Genomic DNA, 12,119 nt, shown 5'->3' on the forward strand with positions numbered 1-12,119 from the left:
TTTCCAATTTTGCCAACACCATTTGTTAAAAAGGCTGTCATTTCCCCACTTGACTGATTTCATCTCCTTGTCAAAAATCAGTTGACCATAAATAGATGGGCTGATTTCTGGGTTCTCAGTTTTATTCCATTGATCTATGTGTCTGTTATTGTACCAGTACCATGCTGTCTTAACTACCATGACACTGTAGTAGGATTTTAAATCAGGGAGTGAGATGCCTCCTACCTTTTTCTATTTTTAATGAGTGCTTTGCTTATTCGTGGCTTCTTTGCATTCCAAATGAAGCTGGCGATTGCCTTTTCCATCTCATTGAAAAATGAAATTGGTATTTGTATTGGGATTGCATTGAACGTGTAAATTGCCTTTGGTAGTATTGCCATTTTCACAATATTGAGCCTTCCTATCCATGAGCAAGGGATGTTCTTCCACTTCTCCAGGTCTCTTTTTGTTTCTTGTAGTAATGTTTTTTTTTTTTAAATTTTCTTTGAATAGATCTTTTGTGCTTCTAGTTATATTTACTCCCAAATATTTTATCTTGTGATTAGCTGTTGTGAAGGGTATTGTTTTCCTTAGCTCCAATTCTGTATTTTCTTTGTCACTGTAGAGCAATCCAACTGATTTTTGTATGTTGATCTTGTATTCTGCTACTTTGCTGAATTGGTCAACTATTTCCAATTGTTTTCTTGCTGAGTCTTTAGGGTTTTCTAAGTATATTATCATGTCATCTACATAGATTTTATCTCCTCTTTGCCAATTTGCATACCTCTTATGTCTTTCTCTTGTCTTATTACTATCGCTAAGACTTAAATACAATATTGAATAAGAGAGGAGATAATGGGCATCCTTGCCTAGTTCCTGTTCTTAAAGCGAATGCCTTTAACCTCTCTCCACTGAGAACAATGTTAGCTCTCGGGTTTTCATATACTTTTTACTATATTGAAGAAATTCCCCTCTAGTCCTATTTTGTTGAGTGTTTTAATCAGGAAAGTGTGTTGGATTTTTTCAAAGGCCTTTTCTGCATCGATTGATAGGAGCATGTGGTTCTTGTTCTTTGTTTTGTTAATATGATGAATTACATTAATTGTTTTTCTTATATTGAACCATCCTTGCATGCCTGTTATGAATCCCACTTGGTCATGATGGATTATTTCTTTGTATCATTGTATTCTATTGGCCAATATTTTATTCAGGATTTTTGCATCTATGTTCATAAGAGATATTGGCCTATAGTTTTCTATTTTGGTGGTGTCCTTTCTGGCTTTTGTATCAAGGATATGTTTGCTTCATAGAATGAGTCTGGGAGAATTCCATCTTTTTCTATTTTCTGAAATAGTTTATATAGAATTGGTGACAGTTCTTCTCTGAATGTTTGATAAAATTCGCTTGTAAATCCATCTGGTCCAGGACTTTTTTTGATTGGAAGTTGTTATATTACCTTTTCAATTTCTTCTTTTGTAATGGGTCTGTTTCTTTTTTTTAAAAATTTTATTATTTTTGTGTGTGTGTACCGTCAAATCAGACTTGACTGATACAGGAGGAGATTGTCCCTCTTTTCCCGGCAGAGCATCTGGTGGATTCGAACCATGCGCCTCTGGGATTGTAGTTGCAGCTCCTTGCCACTAGGCCACCAGATCTTCCCATAATGGGTCTGTTGAGTTGTTCAATTTAGGTTCGTGTCAGTTTATGTAGATTGTGCATTTCTAAGTATTTGTCCATTTCCTCTAGGTTTTCATATTTGTTTTGAGTATAGTTTTTCATAATATTCAAATGTTAACTTTGTAATTTTAGTTGGGTCTGTTCTGATGCTGCCTGATTCATCTCTTATTCAGATTATTTGTGTCTTCTCCTTCTTTTCTTTTGTGAATTTTGCTAATGGTTTGTCAATTTTATTGACCTTTTCAAAGAACCAACTCCTAGTTTTGTTGATAGCTTCCATTGCTTTTCAATTTTCTATTTCACTTATCTCTGCTCTAATTTTTATAATTTCAGTTTTTTTAGAGGGTGTCGGGTTTTCTTGCTGTTCTTTTTCAATTTGTTGGAGATGTTGGGTTAGAGTCAATGATCAATTTTTTCCTGCCTTTTGATGTGTTTGCTTATTGCTATAAATGGACTTCTAATTACTGCTTTGGCTGTTTCCCAGAGGTTTTGGTAAGTAGTGTCTTCATTGTCATTTGTTTCAAGGAAATTTTTAATTTCATTGTTTATTTCTTCTTGCACCCATTTGTGTTCAAGCAAGTTGTTGTTCAGCTTCCAAATGTATGATTTTTTTCTCCTTTATTCTCTTGTTATTAATTTCTAATTTTGTGGCATTGTGATCTGAGAAGATACTTTGTATAATTTCTATGTTCTTGAATTTGTTGATGCTTGCCTTGTGACCTAGAATGTGGTCTATTCTGTAGAACATTCCATGCACATTGGAAAAGAAGGTGTATTGTGCTTTTTTGGGTGATTGATCTATAAATAGCTATGAGATCGAGTTGGTTAATTGTGCGGTTTAATTCTTGAGTATCTTTGTTGAGATTCTTTTTGGTAGTTCTATCTTTTCTTGAAAGGGGTGTATTGATGTCTCCAAGTACTATAGAAGTGTTATCTATCTCCTTTTTTTTAACTTTGTTAACGTGTGTTTTATATATATTGCAGGTCTTTCATTTGGTGCATAGATATTCAATATTGTTATATCTTCTTGTTCTATTGACCCTTTGAGCATTATGTAGTGACCTTCTTTGTCTTTTGTGATGGTTTTTGCATTGAAATTTATTTTATCAGAGATTAATATCACTACTTCTGCTTTTTTTTGGTTGCCATTTGCTTGGTATATTTTGTCCCATCCTTTAATTTGTAGTCTTTTTTTATCTTCATTTTTCAGATGTGTCTCTTGTAGGCAACATATTGAGGGATTTTTTTAAACTCTAATCTGCTACTCTTCTTCTCTTCAGTGAACCATTCACGTTCAGTATAATTATTGAGAGGTAGGGTTTTATTGCTGTCATTTTGTTCAATTCTTTTTGGTGTTGTTGATAGTTACTTTGGTCCATCCTGTTTTCTGTGGCATCTCTGTATGAAGAACGTCTCTCAGGGTTTCCTGTAAGGCTGGTCTTGTTTTTACGAACTCCTTTAGGTTCTGTATTTCTGGGAATATATTGATCTCTCCTTCGTACTTGATGGACAGTTTTGCTGGGTACAGTACTCTTGGTTGGAAATTGTGTTCTTTGAGTGTCCTATATATGCCATTTCATTGTCTTCTTGCTCGCATGGTTTCTGTGGAGAAATCAGCACTTAATCTTATCTGTTCTCCCTTATAGGTTGCTCTTTGTTCCTCTCTCGTAGCTTTTAGTAGTCTCTCTTTAGCTTTGGTTCTAGCAAATTTGACAATGATATTCCTTGGTGTTTTTCTTTTAGGGTCCATTCTATATGGTGCTCGTTCAGCTTCTTGAATGCATATTCTGTCATCCTTCATTATGCCTAGAAAGTTTTCCTCTAGTAATTCTTCCACAACTTTTTCAGTGCCTTTATTTGCTTCTTCCCATTCTGGGATTCCAATGATGCGAATATTATTTCTTTTAATGGTATCCCACATTATTCTTAAGTTTTCTTCTGTTTCCTTCTTTTTTGCTTCTGCTTTTTTCTCAGTCAGATCTGTGGTGACAATTCTGTCTTCTATTTCACTAATTCTGTTTTCCATCTCTTTACCTCTATTCGTATGTCCCTCCATCATGTTGACAGCATCAGAAACCTTAGATTTCATATTTTGGATTATGATTTCTTGTTTTTCCAGTGCCTCTAATGCCTCATTTGTTTTCTCTGTTGTTTTGGATTGTTTTTTTAAGTTCCTCTTGATTTTTGACTGTAGGGTCCTGTAATTCTTCAAGTTCGTTTTTCATCCATTGAAAACATTAAATCAACTTTTAAAAAAATTCTGTATCAGAAAGTTCCATCAGACTTTCTGGCTTCATGAAATCCATTGCTACTGTGTCATTTGCGGGGGTGGGGGGGGGAAGATATCTTGTTTTGGGCTTGTGTAGTGAGTGAGGTACCCTGCTTTTTTTAGACATTGACATGGAAAAGTTGTTGAAAACTAAGGTGATAGTTGGTTTTCAGTTTGATGTCACTACTTCTCTATCAAGATGTCTAGTACCTCCTGTTGCTAGAGTTGGCAGAACCAATGTGGTAAGGCCAAATAGCAGTTTGTAGTCTAAATAAACTAAATCTTCAATGTTGGACAACTTTTTCAGGTGAGGTTGATAAATGCTATAATTTGGTCTATGTGTTTTTGTTCTTTTGTGTGGTGTTTTGCTTTTTTTTTTTAAGTCCTGGACTGAGGGCCTAAGGCTGGAGGGCCCCAAAATTCAAAGCTGGCGGGGCTCACAGACTTCTGGGGTGGGGGAACCAATACGATACCTGAGGACAGGACGTGGGTCGAAGATCCAGGGGTGTGTCCCAGTTCAGATCCACTCCCTCTCTCCAAAATTCAAAGCTCCCCTTAACCTTTTAATAACAGTGATCCTTTATGATAATCTAGGAGGTCTGGTGACCTCCTTACACTATTAACTCAAAGGCACACAGTTCGGATTCACTAGTTGCTCCACAGGGAAAGATGGACGGTTGCCTTTTGTGTGGTTTAATGGCTCTGAAAACCCACTGTAAGGTCAGCTATCGGTCAGTTCTGACTTGATGGCACACAGCAACAACAACAACATACCACAATTAGAAAGGCTTAATGGTAAGGATTGTGACGCCAACACAAAAGGCACACAGTTCAAATCAACCAGCTGCTCCAAGGAGAAAGGTGACAATCTCTTCTTGTGACTTATACAGCCTCTGAAAACTTGTCGGAAGGTCAGTTAGGTATTGGTTCTGACTTGAAGGCACACAACAACAGCAACAACATTATTTTTTGGAGGATGATATACCACTCAGCATAATTTGTTCTAGATTCTTCCATGTTGTGCAGTATTTCACAAATTTTTGACAGTGTTTAAATGATCATCCCATAATATTCCATTGTGTGAATATATCAGAATCTTTAGCTATTTGTCCAATTTTTCTAGCCATTCATTGGTACTTGGGTTGTTTCCAAAACTTTGCTAATATAAATAACGCTACAATAAACACGAGGGTGTGTATGTTAGTTTATGTCACAGTGTTTATTTCTTTAGGACATATGCACAGAAGTGCAATTGCTGAATCAAATGATATTTCTGTTCCCAATTTTCTAAGGATTTGCTACAATGCTTTTCAAATGTTGCATCATTTTACTTTCCAATTCACAGTGAACAGGAGTTCTGATCTCTCCACAGTTTTTCCAGCATCTTGTTGAACTTTCCTACTGTTGCTGGGGTGAGATATATTTAGCTGTGATTTTTATTTGCATTTATCTATAGCTAGTGATCTTGAGTATTTCTTGATGTGTTTGCGGCCATCTATTTTTTGAGCATATCTTTGAATTAGCTTGAAAAGACATGAGTAGCTCCATTTTACCTGAGTGTGTATAAACTGAAACAAAGTGAGTAGTGAGTGAACGAAGGCAGAAGATTTGGGTCCCACATGCATTTCAGACAGACAGCTTAGAACACGGCCTGTTTCATCAACCTGTCTATTTTTTTCCTCCCTGCTTCAAAGTTTTGGTGTCACATCTGTTCAGAGTGGATCAGTAGACTTGGTTGATCTAGTTTGATGTGTGACAATGGCCATAGGAGATTTCCAGTGACTTTCATTCAATAAACCCCAATTCTGAGCATGATACTGTTGTTAAATGTCATCAAATTGCCTGCAACTCATAGTGACCTTATGTACAACAGCTCTGAAGCCTGTCTTGTCTTGAGCCAGTCTCACTGACACCAATATGCCTAATCCCATTGTCATAGTTACTGTATCGATCATCTCACCCAGAGTCTTTCTCTCCTGTGCTGTCCCTCCACCCTTCCAAGCATGATGTCCTTCTCCAAGGACTGGTCTTTCCTGGCCACTTGCCCAAAACATTTGAGAAGAAGCTTCAAAATCGTAGCCTCCAGGGAGAAAGTCTGTTTCACACTTTCTAAGACAAACCTATTTGTTTTCTTGGTGGTCCATGGTATGTTCAATACTCTTCTCTAGCACCAGAACTCAAAGGCATCAATTCTTCTGTCATCCTTAGTCATTGTACAGCGTCTAATGCATAGCAAATAATGGCAAAGACCATGGCCTGGATCAGGCATAGTATAGTCTCTAGACTGACATCGTTGCTTCTCAGTACTCTGACAGATTTACTTAATGCAATTTGCCTTCTGGTATCCTGACTGCTGGTGCCGAGAGTGTTGATTGTGGAGTCAAGCATAATGCTAAATTCCTCCCTATATATACACAATATCTAGGTTATAATTATGGTTTTTAGATCAGGATTTCCAAGACCAAGGACAAGAAGTGGCACTGCCCCTTCACACTGTGAAAGTCTTTATTGTAATTTGCATCATGTAGCAGCAATGCTCATCTCTAAGCCAGGGAGCCACTTATAGTGTCCCATTGTTCTCAGAAGCTCACAGCAGTACTATTTGTAGTTCTACTTTTATCTGTATGCATGTGTGTGTACATGTACACCCTTATGTATATTTATGGTACATGTTAGCATAATTACATGTAAGTGTGTGTATTCATGTGAGCATACACATGTGTGTGTGCACATGCATGTACCTGTGTGCTTGTGAATAGATGCATGTGTGCCTGCCTACATGCTGTAAAGTGTGACACTGCAGTTTGGGGAATGAACATTTCTGAAGGCAGGAGGATGCTCCCAAATGTTTATCTGACATAGTGAAGAGTCTGACTCTAAGCATAGGAAGGCACATCGTTAGACATTCATATTAGCCAACTAGGTTTATGCATTTGGATACTTGCTGAAGGATTCAATGCTCTTAAGCATCTTTAGGATGAATAAGAAGGTTATTGTGACAACTTAGAAGATGTTGAGATGAAAGGCATCATAAGGGTGGTGAAATAGCCTGAGTTTAAGATCAGATGGACTCTGAGTTAGAATCATGAGTAATTTACCAGCTTGAGGGCTCTGGGTAGGCAATCTAATAATGCTGACTTTTGTTTTCTTTATCCTCCAAGAAAGGTGTTACTACCTACCTTTTACAATGCAGTAGGGATCAGTACCACCAGGAGAGTATGTGGTCCGTGAGATGAATCTGAAGTTGACGACTTCAAGTTCCAGCTATGATTTTGCTACCCATGAATTGCATTTTTTAAATGATCTACTAAACTTCTTTATGTCTCTGTTTTCTTGCTTGTGAAATGGGGAAAATAGCAGACTTTTACTTTTAGAGTTATTTGTGATAAATATATTTAATCATGCACATTTGCTAATAGGCAACATCATGATAGATGGAGAAAAGATTAAAGTTGTCAGTGACTTAATCTTGCTTGAATCAACCCTTAGTATCGGCAGTCAGGAGATCTAAAGACACATTCCATTGAGCAAATCTGTGTCAGGGACCTCTCCAAAGACTTGAGAAACAATGATGTTAGTTTGAAGCCTAATGTCGGCCTGAGTCAGGCCATAGTCTTTGCAGTCACTTGTTATGCATTTTGAGAGCCAGAGAGTCAATAATAATGAAAGAAGGATTGATGCCTTTGAGTTGTGGTGTTGGAGAAGATACGGAATATCCCATGGACATTTAAAACAGTTAATCAATATGTCTTAGGAAAAGTACAGTGAGAGTGTTCCTTAGGGGCAAAGATGGTGGAAATTTGTCTCTCATACTTTGGGCATGTTTCTAAGAAAGACTACTTATTCCTTGGAAAGGGATATCATGCTTGGAATGGTGGAGGGTCAGCAAAAGAGAGGAAGACGCAGTGACCACAGGTATAGGCTCAAGTGTGTCAGACATGATGAGGATGACACAAGATAGGACAGGATTCAGATCTGTTGTTCATAAGATCAATATGAGTCATACTCAACTTGATGGCATCAAACTACCGTCACCACCACACAAGAGTAACAATGGTAGAGATAAGATGCTTAGTATGGCATGCTGCATAATACTCAAAATGTTTCATCTTCATTTCCTGAGATATTGATAAATCTTTTCTTTCTTTTTAATTTTTGAAATTATAATGGCTTATTACAGTTTGCATACACTGGTTTTTACACCGGATTTCTCCCCTTTTCTTTACCCACCCTTCCCTCCATCCATCACATTGTGAGACCCTGTGATTAAGCCCTCCCCCAACAATGCACATCCTCACCACTCTGCTCTCCCCTCCTCTCCTTGGATCCTCTTATTCATTCTACAATAATGATAATATACAGTATTGTCAGATGAACTGGGGATCTGGTGGAAGGACTTTGCCAGCATTTGGGCGTGCTGGCTTGATTAAACCTTGAAAGGGCGTGTCCCGCCTAGGATCTTGGGAGAGGGCTAATGTCATCTGAATCCGGATTCTGGTTCCTTGAGGCACCGCAGGTTTGAGTTTGAGGGCTCAGGGCAATTTTGGTGTTCTTTGGGCCGGCACTTAACAACAATAACATCAACATGGAGAGAGAGATCAGCTGGCCCGGTGGACAGAAGGCGATGCTACCAAGACGAAGGTGGATGACTTAACCTGCGGCCCTTGGGCCTGTCTTTCATTGTTTTTGTTCAGCCATTCCTCTAGGTCGTATAGCCCTAGTGTACAAGTTGCCGTACAGTGGTAAATTGTGGTTGCTGTGAGGCTGAACACTGTGACACTGATGTGTCAAATGAGTTAATGGCTGGTTACCCAATGCGGACAGAGAGTGGGGTGGAGCTCCCCGATTAAAACAAGCTTGGAAGAGGAGTGGCATCCACTTCCATAATAGCTTGCTTCCGGAAACTCTATGAACCTGGAGAGAGGATGAAAGACACCCAAGCGTTGAGGATTCTCCTTCATAGGGTCGCTATGAGTCGCCTGCGACTCAATGGCACTTAACAACAACAACAACAACAACAACAACAGTATTGTCTTTAGGACATTGATTTAATTCACTTAGCATAATACTTTCCAGTTCCTCTCAAGTTGGGTAGTGATTTACAAAAATCATTGCTCCTGCATGCTGTGTGGTATTCCATCATGTGAACGCACCATAATTTCTTAATCTATTCCATCGTTGTTGGGCATTTAGGCTATTTCCATGTTCTTATGATGGTGAATAATGCTACTATAAACATTGGTGGACAAGTCTTTGTGCCTCAGTTCTCATTTTCTCAGGGTATATTCCAAACAGTGGAATAGCTGGGTTATATGGAATTTCAATGTTCATCTTCTTGAGAAAATGCCAAACTGCCTTCCAGAATGGTTTTGCCATTTTACAATCCCACCAACAATATATTAGAGTCCCTAAGTCACCACATCCTCTCCAACATTTATTATTTGCTGCCCTGCTAAACTTTGTCACTGCTACTGGGATATCTCAGATGTCATAGTGTCTCATTGTGGTTTTGATTTGTATATTTCTTATTGCCAGTGATTTTGAGCATTTTTTCATGTGTCTTTTAGCTATCTGAATGTCCTCTTCTGTGAAAAGCCTTTCTATGTCTCTTGCTTATTTTATACTTTGATTATCAGTCTTTTTCTTCTGGAGGAAGTATTTGCTAGAGTAGTAAGACAAGAGAAGGAAATAAAAGGCATCCAGATCAGCAAACAGATGATTAAACTGTTGCTATATGCAGATGCTATGAAAGTGTACACAGAAAACCTCAAGGACTCAACAACAAAAACAAACAAAAAAACCCATTAGAGCTAGTAGAGCAATTTAGTAGAGTGGCAGGGTAAAAGATCAATATCCAAAAATCAGTGGGATTCATCTACAGTTACAAGGGGAACTCAGAAAAGGAAACCAAGAAAGCAATACCATTTACAATAGACAATCATAAAGTTAGATACTTCGGAGTGAACCCTTTCATAGACTCAAAACCTTATTAACAAAAACAAACCTACAGAATATTTCTCCAGGATCTTGGCTTCCTGGACAATCCAGCTGTTTACTCGTTCACCTTTTTATTGATGTTCCACAGAATAGGCAGAGATTTCAAGGAGGCAAATAATAAAACCAACCATCTTAAAATTCTGTTCTTACCACCTTTTTCTAATTAAATTAATTTATTTATTTTTCATTTCAATGAACATCTACAGAGATTTTGGAATTCCATTCATTCATTGTTGCACCCTTCTCCCCGCCCCCCCGAAAAGCAAAAGAAAAACTCCCTCATTGGTACGCAATCCCCCGCCCCTGCACTTCCCCCAACCCCACCCCCAACCCCAAATATAATCCACTCTGCAACCCTCATTCCGTACTCTTACGATAAACATAATGCCCTATAATATAATACTTTTAAACGATTCTCTCCCCCATAGACTTCAATGCCTTAAACATATTTCATCCAGTTTTTCTCAGTCTTACCCCCACCCTGTATCAGCCTCATTCTACAACAGTGGCACCATATAGCATTTGTCCCTTTGTGACTGAGATGTTTCGCTCAGCATAATGTCCTCCAGGGTCACCCATTTTGAATAATATTGCACCTTTTGTAAGAACTATTTCACTAGTAATGTTCTTCCTAGGCTTTGGGATTAAGGGGGGGGGGGAAATCAAACCACCCCATAATGTCCAAAAAATAAAAGAGCATTTTTCTTAAGAATAAGATCATACTGTCTTTCAGTTGCCTGTTGGAAGCAATAACTTGGTTGACAAAAAATATAAAGTGGCTTGTATAGAGACTAGCACACCAGCTGCACAGTTCTGACTGGCTAATGGCTTCCCAGCTCTGGTGAGAGACAAACCTGAATCTCTGCCCTGCCTCCGCTGAGCTGTGAGATCTTGGGCAGCTTCCTGAGTCACTCTGAACCTTGGCCTCTACATCTGCCCTAGTTATACGACTATGTTTTTGTACATTACATAAGCATGTATATTATAGTTCTCTACAAAGACTCTCTTGATTAAGGCAGAAGTGGCCCCTCCTCCCCAGCTTCAGGATAGGACACAGGCACACTATTAGCAGACACCACCATTGAGCACCAGCCACTCAGTCTTGGGAGAGAAAGGTACTGGGCAATATTCCTAGGAACTTCTCAGCTCCCCTTAGAGGCTTTGCCAGCTCAGGGGGAAACATTGACACCTCCCACCTCCTTTCCAACTTCACATAATATCAAGGAAACAGGAGGCAGGAAGCACTATGCAAAATCAAAACAAGTACTTTTAAAAAAAATTAAATGTTTATTTGTTCATTGTTGCACAGCTCTCCCCACCCCGCCTTATTCCCCTTCCCAAGTCCACTTTGCAATGCATCTCTTGTTCAAGATTATTTCATACATATTATACCTAATTATGTATTCCTTTCAGATTGTTATTCTCCTGATCTGTTGGAAAACTCAGTTTCATAATCTGGTCACTCTTTTCCTATTAACCCCCAAGCACCCCATGCCAGTCCTCTTTTGTAATGGTGGTATTCTTCAGTATTTGTCCTTTGGTGACTGATTTTTCACTCAGCATAATGTCCTCCAGGCTCCCCAATTTCATGTAATGTTTTATGAGTTAATTGTTTTTCAATGTTTCATAGTATTCCGTTGTGTGAACGTACCATCCATTTGTTCTAAAAAGTCCAGTTTCTAAAACAATCCAGTTTTTCTATCCATTTGTTTGTTGATGGGCTCTTGGATTGCTTCCTTCTATTTGATATTATGGATAATGCAGCAGTAAACATAAGTGTGTACATATTTTTTTGTGTTGTGGCATTAATGTTTTTAGGGTATATTCCCTGTAGTGGAATTTCTGAGTCAAATGGTATTTCTATTTCCAACTTTTTGAGAAACGGTCAGACTGCCTTGCATAGTGATTGTACCATTTTACATTCCCATGAGCAGTTAATAAGAGTTCCAATCTCTCCACACCTCACCAGCATTTGTTGTTTGCTGCCCTGTTGAATTTTCCTATTATTGCTGGGGTAAGATGATATCTCACAGTTGTTTTGAATCTCTCTGATAACTAGAGACTTTGAACATTTCTTTATGTGTTTATTTGCCATATGAACATCTTCTTTGGTGGAGTTTCCATCATATTCTGTACTATTCTGTGTTTGGGTTGTTTACCTTTTTTCTTGTTGAGGTGTTCAAGTATTCTATACATT

Source organism: Elephantulus edwardii, unplaced genomic scaffold (assembly GCF_000299155.1).
Source record: "Elephantulus edwardii isolate Elephantulus edwardi_28Jun2011 unplaced genomic scaffold, EleEdw1.0 scaffold00072, whole genome shotgun sequence".
NCBI classification, from domain to species: domain Eukaryota; kingdom Metazoa; phylum Chordata; class Mammalia; order Macroscelidea; family Macroscelididae; genus Elephantulus; species Elephantulus edwardii.